Genomic DNA, 16,739 nt, shown 5'->3' with positions numbered 1-16,739 from the left:
ACCAATATGTCAAGTAGCCTTCAAAGCTAAATGAACCAATACCAACAAATTTCGGTATACAAATACCGATTTTCAATACAATCAATCAATCAATCAAGTGGATAGAACCACTCTTCCAATCAGGCGTAAGAACGCCCTACTTAATCTTACCCGGACCGGACCATACGGACAGTTCTTTGACTTCCTCCTCCAGCGCCCGTTCGTTCTCTTACTCCATGTAGCATTCCTGTGGGATTCCAGTCAGGACAATAGGTCACTCAAGAGAGGTCAGTTCAGAATCGGTGAAGTTCTGTCGATCGGCAGCCGGGCGAGGGCCCTCTCAAGGCAGGCATGCCCCGATCATTTAGATGTTCACTTCTTCGTCTGGATCTCTCTCACCGGGCCCTATGTCACTGATGGACCCCGCGTTGGGACGCCAATTGTTGAAAACGAGCCCGTGATCCTATCGATGCCCAGGTCGCTGGCGCAAACCGCCTCTTAGTTCCCATGTTGAATAATTACCAAACAAAGAGACGGGCACTGGAAACGGGAATCAAGAACAGAGTTTATTTCTCATGAGGAGAGCCAGTCATTTCGGACACGAAACACAGTGTCTTTCGGGAGGTGCTCTAACAAGTGAGCTGAGACTCTTGGCTTTTATACCTTACAAAACACTCGATAACACAATCAGGACTGTATGACGCAAAAGAAAGACATCCCTATAATCCTCGTGGTGATCCTACCCCACATACATTCACAATGGGGGCCCTTGACCTGCTGATAAGAGGGGAGGCAATCACACAGCTGAGTGTTTCGTAGGATGTGTACGCCTGATCATAGCCCAGGGGGGTGGGGTGGCTAAGACCAATAGAGGATCCTTTGAAGAGGAGTGACTTCATACAATAAGGGCAGTAAATGGTATCTCCTGGCTCAGGCGATGGCCTCGGACATGTGTGGTCAGCCGGACTCGGGGGAAGGGGTCATCAAAGGAGTGGTATTCATGCCGCGTGGACAATCGAGCGCGGAAGGAAGGCTTGTCAACAGAGGGGCATTCATGGAAGGGAAGGAGGTGTTGGTCAGGCGCGGCCGTGACTCTCAAGGACAGGGCCTTGCAGAAGAAGAAGAGGGGTTATGACTTGCCCATGTGAGGAGAAGGGAGGGTTAGCCAGGGTGGACACAGGGACAGAGTCACAGGGAGAGAGAGAGAGAGATCTGATGACCAGTACATGAGGGAGCGGGGGCAGTCAGGTGCGGCTGGGGAGGGCTACGTCAACTAAGGCGAAGGATGCCACTCCAAGAAGGAATGGGGGGGGTTTTGTGCGGGTCAAGCAGGAGAGTTGCCTTTCACAGCAGGGTCGCGCAGAGGGAGAGGGTTTCATGGTCTATGCATGAGAGAGGTGGGGGGGGGTTAAGATACGCGCAGGAGGGAAGCCGGGGATCCCAATGGGTAAAAAGGCCATGGTGCCTAAACTGGCTGTACATAAGCATAGGGGTAGGGGCTCTTACTGGCCGAGTGATACGGTCAATAGTTTACGGTATTCATGGTGCTCACAGGGAGAGGAGTGGGAGAAGAAGGGGAATGAATGCTGTCTATGTACATCAATTTCCTCAACTTTCACACTTAGCCCAGTATTCTCAGAAGCACAGCTCCATGAGATAGTGTTGAGGGCCACTATTCCACTGCAGAGCACCTCTATATGCCATTATTCTGCAGATGCACAGTAAATCTGATGGCAGTGCTTGGCACATTACTGGTTCTTTTTTATTTCAGAAACACAGGGGCATATTACCAAGCAATAGCGATAATTATCGCTATTGTTTGGTTAGAGACAAAGAATTACCGCAGAGCTGCGGCGATTTTTATCGCAGATAAACCTTGGTATTACCAAGGTTTATCGCAAATGCGATAAAAATCGGCCGCAATGCATGAATATCGCTGAAAAGTCAGCGATATTCATACATTACCGAGCTAATGCTCTTAGCCATGTTATCCACCTCCCATTGGATAACATGGCTAAGAACTGCTCAGGGCAGGTGTTAGCTTATGGAGATATTCGCGCTTAGCGCGAATATCTCCAAAAGTTGGTAATAGGAGATAGCGATGTTAGCGACTGTTTCCAGTCGCTAACATCTTGGCACGCCCACTTTGCATGTCATTAGTGATAAATATCACTGACATGCAAAGCCTCAGCGGCCAATTCCGCAAAAGAGACCTACCTCATAGTTAATCTCCTCACCAAAATGTAGGACCCACCGCCTACTCTGGACCTGGAGGGCGTAAGGTGTAACCAGATGGCTGAGTTTTTTTCGGCAAAAATTGAAAAAATCCTGACCTCCCTACCGGCCCCCTCCACCTCCCAAGGATGCTCTATCACCTTACCTCTCCAAGACGCCCCGAGATTATGCACCTTCCCCCAAATCACCACTGAGATGTTTCTAAACATCTTACATACGGTAAAAAGTGGTGCCCCGTCAGACCCAGCCCCGATCAGTAAACTCAAACTGGTTGCTTCTACTGTAGCCCCCCCTCTTACCAACTTGGTTAATGCCTCTTTCAAAACTGGCACGGTCCCGGCGAACTGGAAAAAAGCCACGGTCAAGGCTCTTATAAAAAAAACGCATCTAGACCCCATGGACCCATCTAATTTTAGACCTATCTCATTGCTGCCGGCCATCAGCAAAATTGCCGAACGTGTAGCAAACCAACAACTCTCCGGGTTTCTGGAAACTAATCACCTCCTCCGCCAGTCTCAGACAGGTTTTAGACCGGGACAAGGGACCGACACCGCACTGTTAGCCGTGGTCGAAGAAACTAGGAGCATTATGGACGCAGGAGGATCAGTGGCAGTGATCCTCCTCGACCTAAGTGCCGCCTTCGACGCGGTGGACCATGCAACCCTTATACACCGGCTCGGTCTGATAGGAGTGGCGGACTCCGCCTTAGCCTGGATTAAATCCTTCCTCGAAGATAGATCCTTTCAAGTGGCAGATGGGTACACCACCTCCAAGGCTCAGCCACTCAAGTGTGGGGTTCCTCAGGGATCTTCCCTGAGCCCCACACTTTTCAATGTTTACATGGCCCCCCTCGAGGATGTTGTCAAACCTTTTGGCATTAAAACTATAATGTACGCCGACGACACACAGCTGGTCGTTTCCTTCAACCAATCAGACAATTCCCTCCACAATCTATCCAGTTGTCTAGAGAAGGTGTACCAGTGGATGTGTGACTCCCGGTTAAAACTAAACGGTGATAAATCAGAAATACTCCTCCTGGGAAATCCGAACAGAATCCCCACATCCCTTCCCTGGCCGCCATGTATGGGAACTCCACCAACCCCCAAAACCGAGGTAAAAAGTCTGGGGATATGGCTGGACCAGGATCTCAGTTTCAAGACTCAAGCCAGGAAAACCGCGGGAACCTGTTTCGGCCTCATAAAGATGGCATGAAAGATCCTCCATCTGATCCCCTCCCAATCCAGGAAACTCCTGATGCAGGGGCTGGTGAACTCCAGATTAGATTACGGCAATGAGCTGTATCTGGGGGCTCCAGCCTCTATAGTCCACAGACTACAATGTGCACAAAATGCGGCTGCAAGAATCCTAACTGGAACCAAAGCGAGGTGCTCGGCCAAACCAGCCCTCAGAAACCTGCACTGGTTGCCAGTGAAAGAACGGGTCAAGTTCAAAACCCTGTGCATTTCCCACAGAATAATGCATGACGAAGGCCCCCCCATTCTTAGACCACTTCTGAAACCGCACCAGTCCAGTAGACAACTAAGATCCAACTCCCTATCTCTCGCGAACGTCCCTAGGATTAGGAAGACTAGAACTGGCGGTCGCCTGTTCTCTTACAATGCCCCCAGATTGTGGAACTCCCTCCCACTCTCTTTGAGGCGAGAACACAATCACCTTAGTTTCCGGAAGCAACTGAAAACCTGGCTCTTCCCCTGATTACCCTTGATTACCTCTCCCCTGCTTCCCCACCTTGCTGGATCTATGGTCACTAGCGCTGGGATGCCCTAGGGTAGCTACGCGCTCTATAAATCCCAAATCAAATCAAATCAAATCAATCAAATCAAATCAAAGTGGGGCCCAAGATGGTCGCTATCTCCTACTTGCTGTCGCTAACTGGTGTTAGCGACAGCTAGGTAATAGGGAGATAATTTTATCTCCGCTTTCTTGGCTTTTAAAGCCAAAAAAGCGGAGATAAACCCCCTTGATAACATGCCCCACAGTCTTCTCCAGGCTATTACCAATTCTGGATCAATGTTTATGCTGGGCAGGACTTCTGTCTTGGACATGAAACAAACTGAGTGCAAAATGCTTTTTGTGAATATACATGCTTTTGGAGTTCAGCTACTTAACTAGGCATTTCTGAACTTTGTGAAGTATTAAGTCTGTTGGGGATTGCTCTATAAAACAACTTATGTGCTCATGTTTTCATGTATTTGTATTTGTATTTTTGTGTGCGCACTGCCGAGTGAAAAGAGCAATGAAGTCTGAAAATGATAACACCTGCACCACGAAAATTGTGTACATTTTTTAGCACAATTCTTGTGCCAATGCAAGTGACCTCCCTCGTTTTTTGCCACACCAGTTTGGTATTACATAATTGTTGGTTTTAGAGACTGCAAGGGTAAAATACAAGTTTAGCTTATTCCAAGGTCTCTTTTCTGAGGCACAATTTTCTGGATGTGTGAAACAGCTGAGGAGGTTTTGTGATGGGAGACACCAACAGCTAAACAGCCAAACCATGCCAGTCATGAATCGGGCTTAGTCAACCTTCCATGGACCATGTTCCAGTGGAAATAGGCTATGAGAATTTGTCCACCCAGAGGTGACAGGCTCTCAAACCATGCCACTTTGTGTTGAGATACCTGGGCCCAAATGTACTATGATTTTACATCAGGATGCTTCATTTTTGTGGTGCAGACCTGACCCAAAATTATTTTAGGCATTTACTGAGCACCTCAAAGCCACTTTGCATTGTTTAGTAAATACAAAGGGGCAGATTTACAAGCCCCTTGCGCCTCATTTACGCTGCCATTGCGTCACTTTTGTGATGCAGCAGCGGCGCAAATCCTGCTCCATGGTGCGGGGGTACTTACAACGTGACGCATCTGGGAGATGCATCACGTTGTAAAGCCATGCGCCAGAAGTAGGCGTTCCGGCGCAGGGGGGGGGGGGGGGGGGGGGGGGGGGCATCACGGGAACGCCTCCTAAAAGTGACTGAGTCACTTTTAGGCCCATGCTGCGTCAAAACCCTGCGCCTGCCTGAAGCAGGCGTAAGGATTGATGAAGCATTAACTAGATAAGGCCCCAAGAGCATTGCTGGAGCTGCGTCGCGCTTGCGATGCAACTCCAGCAATGCGCCACCTTTACAGCACAGATGCGTGACACATCTGTGCCGTTTTTTGCACCATGGTGCGCCGCATTGTAAATGCTGCGCATGCATGATGGCGGAGCTGTGTCGCACAATAACTGGCGCATCCCTGCTGATTTGCAGGGATGCGCCAGTTATTGTAAATATGCCCCTTAGTAATGTAAATCATCGCATATCAGAGCTTTGCTTTACTTTGCATCGGGCAGGCGTTATATAGGTGGAGCATGGGCGTTCTTATGTATTTTGATGCAAACCGAGTTTTACAGATATCACACAAGTCCTCTATCACCTGGTATAGATAGCAACCCCAGGATGCTTGAATTTCATTTACTTTTTAATTCTCTATTCCTTTCCAGCACAGACGGTTATTGGAGCAGATTTCAGATGCAAGCAGCCTCCAACATAATTTAATAAATGCACCTTTACTCTGGATATTTTGTTAGGCAGACCAAACTAAAGTCGGACTTGGGGCGGAGTTTTACAAATATCTTTAAAGCTGGATTGCTCCAAATGGTGCGATAGCTTGGCAGAGACTGGGGCATATTATCAAGGGGGTTTATCTCTGCGTTTTTGGCTTTAAAAGCCAAGAAAGCGGAGATAAAATGATCTCCCTATTACCTAGCTGTCGCTAACACCAGTTAGCGACAGCTAGTAGGAGATAGCGACCATCTTGGGCCCCGCTTTGCATGTTAGTGAAATTTATCACTAATGACATGCAAAGTGGGCGTGCCAATCTCCTATTACCAACTTTTGGAGATATTCGCACTAAGCGCAAATATCTCCAAAAGCTAACACCTGCCCTGAGCAGTTCTTAGCCATGTTATCCAATGGGAGGTGGATAACATGGCTAAGAGCATTAGCTCGGTAATGCATGAATATCGCTGACTTTTCAGCGATATTCATGCATTTCGGGCGATTTTTATCGCTTAGGAGATAAACCTTGATAATAAATAGCAAGGCTCCTAAGCGATAAAAATCGCCACAGCACGGCAATAAAAATATTGCCGCTAAGCCAACATAGCGATAATTATCGCTAGTTGTTGGTAATATGCCCCTTAGCAAGGAAAAAATCTTCACTTCTCCCTGTTACTTCCTGTATCCATGTGTGCATTTTGCTACACACATAGAAAGAGGAATATGTCTTACAGATTGTTTTTGTGTAGGAAGGTGTCCCTTCTTGCGCATTAAAGAATGGTGACGGGTGCCTTTGTTGGCGCTAGGCAGCACGAAGTGAGCCCCCTCAAGGAGGCAGCCGAAATGCACCATATCTTTGTAAATAAATAAAGCATTTCTCTTCTCTGATTTTCATGCAACACAGTTCCCGTTCTGCACCACGTTGTGTGAAATAGTAGTGAATTTGCACCTTGGGGTTCCCAGGCCCTTTGTTAAATCAGATTGGTTGATTCGTGCAAAAAGGCTTTCTCTCTCAATTTAATCTTAATTTTAATTGTATTTATTGGTTCTCAATTATGTCACTGTTTTTATTCCTTTTCATTGTAAAGGTGTTGTACATGTTGTAAATATTGTGACTATTTTATCTGTTTTATTGCTTTTAGGATATTGCATATATCGAAATAAAGCCTATCAATCAAATCAATCAAATCAGATCAAGCTCCTCTTGCTTTCTCTTTTTGCCCTTTCCCTCCTGCTGTCTCTTCACCGCCTCCCGTTCCACACTTTTGAGAGGGATCTTCTATCTCTGTTTTTCAGCCATGTCTCTCAGTCTGTTTCTCTCTTCATTTGTTTCTTTGCCTCCTTTTGTTTTCCCACCTCTCTCTCTCTCTCTCTCTCTCTCTCTCTCTCTCTCTCTCTTTAGCGTCAAATGTATGCTTGCATAAAAAATTGATGTAAGGATGCATTTTGCGCTAAAATTTAAGCTCACTGATAGATGTGAATTTCACTTAATTAGGATTAATTTTTCTGACACAATTACGCAAAAGCAAATTACATGAATTTACATTCCCCTAGTTATATGCAAGATTTGTAGTTGAAAGTTGGCAGGGCTGGGGCAAAGTAAGTCACATGCCATGTAGATGCCTCACTTGACTCTGAATCTAGGCATGCATGTTACCCCTCTACGCCACTACAAGCTGTTCTCTCCAGGATGCAGGTTCAACCAATGGTGCACATTCGTGACCAGTTCCTGCTTACTTGACATGCCCCAGGTGCTGAAATCCTAAGCATGCAAATGAATTCTTTGGTCCATAGGAACGTAAGTAGAGGTGGGCGGAACTCGCAGAGTTTCACTGCCCAGAATTTTGCAGGGTTACATAGAAACTTCACAAGATTCCACAGAGTTCTGCCAACGGGTGGAAAATATGCATGTTGCTCTGCTCACACTGCAATTTAGTACTGGTAGTATGAGCAGTGCAGATAAATGCATGCGAACTGCACCATGCAGTGCGCAAGAGTGTGCAGCCATTTGAGTTGACTTTGATGCAGCTCGAGAAGAAAATCTATTTGACTGGCTACAAATCTATTCAAGAAACACCCCTCTCACCACGACCGCTCGTGACCACCCTCATTAGAAAATCACTCTAGGGGACATCAAATCTCACTAGCAATCAAAAGCTTACATTTCTAGTAACCAAATGGGAGAAAAATTCTGTCCACCACTGAATGTAATCAACCAGCACAGGCTTCTGTGTAAAGCCTTCTTATGCTACAATCAAATGGCACATTAAGACTCAGGAGTTGACTTCCAGTCTTTAAGATGATGGAGACACGATCTCAAATGTGTAAACCGGCCTCCCTGCTCCTGGTGCCATTTGAATGTAGCATAAAAAGGTCTCTGCTCGCAATAATTGGCCAAAAAATGAAATACCACTAAGAAGTATTCTCCTTTTAACACGGTGGCTCCATGGACAGTGTGTAACGCCGCACTTATTATCATTTAAGTCAGTTGCTACTATCCACAAAAGAAGCGCTGATAGCCAACAGATCCATATACCAAAAGGGATCCCATGGCAAAATGAACTTCTATTTATCATTGCGTTCATCATATGAATATTACTTTTTACCCCGAGAATCTGTCCTGAAGAAGGTGTTTTTATGAAAGAAAGCCGAAACGCCGAGTCGACAATTTTCTGATTCTTGTTTTAGTAACTTGTTTTATGTTTTAATAACTTTTTTTGCACAAACTGTCAAATATATCGAAATGTGTACTCATCTATGTTTTTAATGCATTGATAAACCAAACTGTATGTAATCTAAATAAAATTTGTATACAATTTTTTCACAAAAACCTTCTGAAAATATCCTCATTTATCTTTTTCTGTTTGAACTGTAGAATGATAGCCTAACTACGTGTGGGAACACATGACATTATTGTACGTCAAAAATTAGCATCTCTTACCTCTTGCCTTTTCTTATACTCAAGTATCACCAGACAGTTTTGTGTATGATAAGATTTACAAATAAGCTTCATATACAAGCGCTTAAGATTGATACTTGGACTGTTAGTAGGACACCACGCAAGTTTTATTTTCTTTCCCCCTGGTCCCAGACAAAACCTAGATAGGGGGCCTCCTAATCTTTCGAAGCATAATTGGACTGTCACAACCAACATTTGTCTGCAAACACTTTTAAGGTGGAAGGTTAGACTTCTTCTCTATGTCCGCACCCAGTTCTGAAGAAGCAGACGCCTCTCAGTGCAGGTCCCCATAACTTAGTCTTTTACACTGAGTACTGACCAAAATAGAAAATAGGAGATTTGCAAGTCATTTTTAAGAAAAGTATGATTACCTGAGATATGCTCTGCCATCATTGGATCACTTCGTACTTGAAACAGACCTTGGTTATGCCTCACTTCTTTGTCCTCTCAGGCAGAACAAAAAAAAACCTTCACCTTTCCTTCTCAGTTTCTACTCGCTTGAAAATGTGTGGATGATGAGTTTCAAAAGGTTAAGTTGTCTGATAGTGAAACTCTCATGGTCCCAGACATGAAAAAGAGGAGGGGATCTCACAAGGTCCAGTTCAAAGGATGTGGCAAACACCACCAGCAAACTCATATTCCTCACTAGCAGAGACAAACCCAGTAGTAATAACAGCAACAACCACAAAACACCCAGTGCCAAATACTATCTAAATATATAGGCAGCCAGCAGCCCTTGGCCAAAACTGGAAAAACCTCTGGCACTCTGCAACCTCCTGCATAGCAAGGGATATTATTTGATGGATGGGTGCAAGATATGGTGCAGTATTGATTTAAAAAATCTGAGTTTTAACTACTTCACCCATAAAACTCTCAGAATTTCTCTGTTAAACAAAATCAACTCCATATACAGAATTCGACCATCAACCGGACTCCATCACTGTCGTAACTCATCTTCCTATCATGGCCAAAGAAAGAACCCTGACCTTGTGGCCCACCGACACCACTGTTGAAATTGTTGCTACCATGAAGGACATCCACTCGGGGCTCCATGCCCTCGCCACAGGATTCCTACTAATCATTGAAACACTAACAACCATCCTCAATGCCTCGATTAACTCAGCTACATTCCCAGTTACCTGGAAACATGCAATTGTCATTCCCCTCCTCAAGAAACCATCTGCTGACCCAGCCATGCTTTCCAACTACAGGCCCATCTCCCTCCTACCATACCTGCCAAATGTCTTAGAGAAATGACTCAACTGATGCCACACCGACCACCTCAGCAATCATCAACTACTTGATACTACGCAGTATGGAATCAGGCCCGACCATAGTAAAGAAACACCACTCACTGCTGCCACAGATGACAGCCGCATGATCCTTGACAGAGGAGACCTTGCAGCCCTCATTCGTCTGAACGTCTCTGCAGTATATGACATGGTCTCACATCCCATCCTCATCAGTTGCCTTCATGAGATTAGCATTCAAGACCCGCACTCCGCTGGATCTGCTTCTTCTTACAAATAGAACACAAGCCGCTAGCCTGGCACATTGCTTCTAGAAAGCACGCAAACTTATCTGTGGAGTGCCTCAAGGTTCATCGCTCAGCCCCACCCTCTTCAACACATACATGATCTGACCAGCATCATCATGCACATGGCACCAACGTCCTCTCCTACACTGATGATACACAACTCATACTCTCCCTCTCGGATAAGACCCCCAAAACAAGAAACAAATGTACCCACTGCATGACCGTAATGGTTAAGTGAGTGAAAGCCACTTGTTTCAAGCTCAACACCGACAAGACAAAAGTAGTGATCTTCGGCAAGAACACTTCACTAAGTGACTCTAACTGATGACTGGACAAACTCCAACCCAAACTGGATATGACTGCACAATCTACACCGTCACTACATCCTGAGTCCACAACTGACACAATGAGGAAGCTCTTCAAATGCTCCCAAGCAACATTAGAACAACTGTCACTCATGCTCTAGCCACCAGTACGTTGGACTATGAGAACACCCTCAATGCCGAGATCACCAAGCAACTCACTAGAAGAATAAAAACAATCTAGAATTCATCAGCCAGGCTTCTACTCAACCTCCTACACAGGCTACCAATACAGATTCACACTAATTTCAACATTACACAACGTAGGCCCCTTCTACCTAAACAGTCGCTTCTCCATCCACCAGTGAGCCAGACACGTCCCCTCTGCAGGACTCCTAGTCACACACATCCCACGCTGGCATAGAACCAGATGAGGACCGGAAATCATTTCCATCGCTCCTAAAGTGTGAAACAGCCTCTCGCTCCACATCAAAGACTCCTCCTCTCTTCTTGAATTCCACAAGAACCTGAAGACCTGGCTTTTCAATTAACCATCCTTCCATAGGCCGGGCAAGGCACAAACACCTGCTCAGCACCAGGATACCCTTGTGGGTGATAGTGTACTTTGCAAATACATACAAAATAATATAATATAACATAACATTTTGCACTATGGTGGTAAACTACCTTCGGTTGAGAAAGTAAACATGATAAAGAAGAGAGTGTTTGAATATATTGCAAACATCAAATTTAGAATGGCGTCATCAATTTTCTAGTAAAAGCATAGGCCCCAAGCATTAATGCAGCCCTGTAATGAACATGAAGATTGCAAACAAATATCTAAAGAGAGTGAAGTGCAGGATTTTGGTTCTTTATACAAATATGTCCACAATTACAGCCAGGGGTGGGATGTGTGCCCTAGATCTCCAATCTGCTTGCTTTCATATTCTGATCAGAACAAATCACATCATTCCTGAAAGTCAGGGTTGAAATTAAACACCGGCAATATAGAGTTCTTCCCTTTTGCTAGCCGGCAGCCCTCACAGAGGTTTCAAAATGCATAGCAATGGTTGTTACTTTTTTCATCGCAAGGAATGTTTACTTATCCTAGCTCACTGACTTTTATCAGGAAAACGTTCTGCACTCCATTAATCTTCTGCAGGATTTACGTCTCCAAGTCACTGCAGCCAAATTAATTCACCTTCCTGATCAATGCATTGAATAATGTGAGGAAGTGCTAGACAGAATAAAGACAAAATTGGTTTCTTCCAGGACTGACAATTGTTTATGCATCACAAGTGTCAACACCTACAAACAATGTCTAATTCGATGGTCAGACTAGTCCCTTCTCTTCTGGGATGGAGAGCATCATGAGAGCATCATGAGCCCTCTACATAGGAATATTGAGATGGTCAGTAGTGCCAGACATGCTGCAACTGGCACGGAGATGCCAAAAGAGGAAGATGCTAAGAGGGGACCACCTCTTATCACCTCTCAATTAAAATAATACCATATCTTTTGTGTGGCACTTCAGACTGCTGTGCTGCTCTGTAAATGGTTAAGTTGGCCTTGCCAGATAATTATTGATGGTCTTCAGATCAATGCATTTCTCAGCAGCAAGGATTTAGGCACTTAGGACCATAGCTCAGGTATGGAAGTTGGGTTCTCCATCACAAGCATAGTGAAGGTGCCTTATTATAAGTGCATTCCTTCCTATGGCACTAGCATTATAATGCACAGTAAATCTATCAGGTGTGACATAGGAAACAGTCTGCAAAACTCTAGATCAGGTTCCTAGTTATCCTGCTTGCCTGAGGAATAGAGTATTATAAAAGACTCATCACAGAGGTTTGGGTTGCCTATCTGGATGAACGAACGAATGCACAGGGCACAGTCCGGAAGCACCAACACCGAATCAACATATTGCAGTGGATAGACAGTTCATCACTCCAACAAACTCTTCCTTCCAGCAATAAAATCCAGTCTGCGTCTCAGGGTAGCTTTCATACCTCGCTTTTCAACACTAGCGTCATTCGTCACCTTCAATTGGGATCTACCAATATTACCAACCTTTATGGTATTTGCTCCTAACTTGGTCTTTGTTACGGAGACACTGGATCTTTTCCTGTGCATACTAAGTTCCCGGGTGACAATGTGGCTACATAGAGTAGTCAACCTTTCCTAGGGGTATCAAGTAGGAAACAAGAGCGACCTTCATAGTGTACAGTCCTTCACATGACCTTCCATTTAGGAAGAGAACCTCTCTAATGCCAGGGGAGCTCACTGAGGGGCATATTATCAAGGGATTTATTTCCGCTTTTTTGGCTTTAAAAGCCAAGAAAGCGGAGATAAAATTATCTCCCTATCAGCAACAGGGTGCTAACACGCGAATTTCCATGTTAGCACCCTTTTTCTCTACGCTTCCCCTTGCATCTCTAATGAGAAAAATAATAAGAGAAATGTTGTTAAGCAAAATTTCTCCTATTAGCAAGGATTTCGCTAACCCTGTTAGTGATAAAAAAGCAGCGCTAACCGCGGTTAGCACTGCTTTTTTTACACCTGGTATTTTCCTGACATTGGGCCTGATTCACAGAACTACCTTAAGACAAAATCCTAAACTTACTACTTTTGGTATTCACAGAAGTTAGGATTTTGTCTTAAGTTTGTCTTAAGACAGACTTAAGACAGACTTAAGACAGACTTAAGTTAGGATTTTGTCTTAAGTCTGTCTTAAGTCAGTCTTAAGACAAACTTAAGACAAAATCCTAACTTCTGTGAATAGCAAAAGTAGTAAATTTAGGATTTTGTCTTAAGTTAGTTCTGTGAATCGGGCCCTTAGCCCTGGTATCCTATGGAAGGTGGATATCATGGCTAAGTTTGTGAGCCCCTATCATCAAGCTAACGCCAAACTTCGAGAGATTATCGTTGGTTTGCCAGCGATAATCTCTCAATTGGCAGTTAGAGCGAGGATTTTTATCACTTCTGAGATAAACCTTGCTAATAGCAAGTTATCTCTGCGAAAATTTCCAGCGATGCTTAGCGTTAAAAAATGCGTTGTTAAGCATCGTTAGCGATAAATATCGCTAAACGTTGGTAATATGCCCCTGAGTGTCTTGGGCTTATACTTGAGACCCTTCTCAGGGAGAGGTCCAGATCCATGTTAGGCATCAATGCGAAAGACAATGGTGAAATAAATTGGGCGGGGAAGCTGCCCCTGTTTGGCTCCTGAAGTCAAGTTTCCCCCAGACTTCACCTCACTTTTCTGGAGCATTGCCTGATTTGAACTCATGCAACATTGGACCTTGGTGTCCACCTTCCTTTTGATTGCTTTCCTCACGTAATCACAACACAAGAGGAACGCTTATAGAATGCTGCACCCAGGAGCCTTCACTCATTCTCTGGCCTTTGTCCAGCATGGAAAGAGTGACATTATGCTGCCCCTCTGTAAGCCTGGAGGCCCACTTCACAATGTCTGGTCAGAAGCAAGATGGGTACCCAAGGGCTTGACAGGACCGCCATAGGACCACAACACGTGTCCAGTAACCCATCCCTTAGTGGGCCAGTCACCGCTAGTGAGGTACCATGCTGTCATCTGCCTGCTACTCCATTGATTGTTTAAATGGCATTACATGTGTTTCCCGTCCAGGTGTCTTCAGTCCGGTTATCATAATCATGTAGACGTCTTTCTTACTTAGGTGCTTATTAGGATGGGGGACGGACTGGATCAGGATGGTGCAGCCGACGTGCCGGTCGGATCCATCATCTTAACATTGCAGCGGTTGCTGCCTACAGCAGCACCAGCCGCGATGCGAAAATGCCATGTTGTGCATTTCACAGAATACGTGGCAGGCACCACACGGTGCCTGCCACGTAGTGCTGTGAATGTAGGGAGGTACCATGGGTACCCCCCAAATGCACCCTCGCCTCCCCAACACAAGGGGTGCCCCGCAACAGGTCTCCAAACCCAATTCCCTCCATCCTTCATTGTACTTTGGCGGATGGTGCCTGCTAGGCACCGCCGCCACTTTACAGGTGGAGACTGCTTCGCCAACAATCCTCCGGATTGCCTGTGGCGGTTCCATGGTGAGCGGTCTTTCTGACCGCCACGGTCACGGTGAGATTCCCCCTGCCATCCTAATTTGGTGGGGGGAAATTTGCAGTCTGCGTTTGGAAGGACCACCACCGCATGGCTGGTGGTGGCGGTCCTTCCTCCTTCCTAATGAGCCCCAATGTTTTTAGGTCTCACTGGTTCAAAGTGCTTGTTTTACTGTCATGAGTGAGTGTAGTTCTTAACTCAGCGTCATTGTGTTTTCTCTTCCAGTGTCAGTGACTATTCATTTTACTGGTCACAGTGGGTTTTAAGACTTGGTGGGCGTGGCTGCCTGTGGCAATCACACACAATCACACACACACACACCCACTCTGCTAGTAAGTGCTTTACACTGTGTCGATTGCATATTATCACAAAAAGTGTTGTGTGAATTGTTCTCACCACCCTCCCTTCCCCAAGTGGAATAAAAATCTGCTGTATCAGTCTTTTAAACAAATAAAAAATAAAGCAGCTAAAATCCATTCAGCACAAACCGATAAAAAATCTTTAGGTTAAGGTCGCACACTTGGTGATAAACAATTATAAGTCTCTTGCACCGGCTTCATACCTGAATCTGACATTTTCAATTGACGTAAAAAAACAACTAATGGCATTACGTTTTGGAAAATTACCAACCTTGGCGGATCAGCCAAACTGGATCTATATAGGTCCTAATTCATGCCGGCTGTATGATTACCACAAAGAAGACTTCATCCATGTAATCTGCACATGTAACAAACTCTACAAAGAGCGAGCCATTCTCCTTAAACAAAGCTTTAACGTGAGAGGCATTAGGTCATGTGGAATGGAATGGAAATGTGTTTTGTAAAGCGCGAATTGCTGCCCTGAGGCGTCCAAGCGCTAAAAAAAAAAGGTGCTAGCTGAGGAGGCCAGTGGGCCGGACAAAAAGAGATTCTATTTGTTGAACAAAAAAGTTTTCAATTGTTTGCGAAAAGAAGGCAGATTAGGGTTAGATCTCAGGTGAAAAGAGAGTGAGTTCCACATCTTCGCCACATTATAGGAGAATGACCGACCACCTGCTCTTGATTTCCTAATTTTGGGGACTGTGGCAAAAAAGGAATGGGAAGAGCGCAACTGTTTTTTTGGGTGATATGGAGTGATTAGGGAGTGATTGATCACTAGGCCTGTTTCCCAAAAGGCCAGATGAGCAATGCACAAAGATTTGAAGTTAATTCTCTCTCTAACGGGAAGCCAATGGAGGCTCCTCAGCCCGGGCTTGGCTGAAAGCCTACGGGGGAGCTGGAGCAACGTGCGCGCAGCACTATTTTGAATTAGCTGGAGTTTCCGCAGGGTGTAATCAGGGGCTCCTAGACACAGAGCATTGCCAAAGTAGAGCAGCAATAACCGCGTGCCTAAACCCATCGGACCCCCCACCTGAATGGTAGACTGATCAAATTCCTCAAAGTCTTTTTAAAGCTTTGTTAAAAGGGTCTGAACAGGGGCAACGAAAAATTGACTAACTTTTGGTTACTGAATTTTAATAATGTAATGTCACATGTGGTAAGCAATACAGGCAATGAAAAAACTGACAAACTTATGGCAATTGAATTTTAATAATGTAATCTCATGTGTGGTAAGCAGGGATGAAATGACAGTGTGTAATTCTATTTTTAATCCTTTTTTTGTACAAACATAAAGCTTTTATATTGTTTAGGTTTTAATTAACTAAACAATAAACACTTACTTACCTTCCCCAAGTAAGTTTGCTGGTTCCCTTATACCAGTATAAATAGTTGAGATCTGCCTGTCTCAAGTCAATAATGCTATAAAATAAACATTTTAAAGCCCTGCTCTCCATCCAAAGAAGATAACCCAAGAGCTGCTGATCATCAATATTCAGGCTCATCCAGGCCCTCCCCAGAGGCGGCTCAGCTGCAAGTCACACAGCCACCATCAATCCTCACAGCAGCTCACAGATCAATGCTGCCTGAGCCTCACTAATCCAGAGCTTTAACTGATTCTAAACTCTATCAGCTTAAAATACACAGCCAGCCGGAGAGGCATGATACAAACCAAGCTCGTTGTATTATTGCCATTTACACACTTTAAAGAGT

The sequence above is a fragment of the Lissotriton vulgaris genome, chromosome 1_2 (assembly GCF_964263255.1).
Source record: "Lissotriton vulgaris chromosome 1_2, aLisVul1.2, whole genome shotgun sequence".
NCBI classification, from domain to species: domain Eukaryota; kingdom Metazoa; phylum Chordata; class Amphibia; order Caudata; family Salamandridae; genus Lissotriton; species Lissotriton vulgaris.
Note: the sequence above shows the minus strand (reverse complement) of the source record.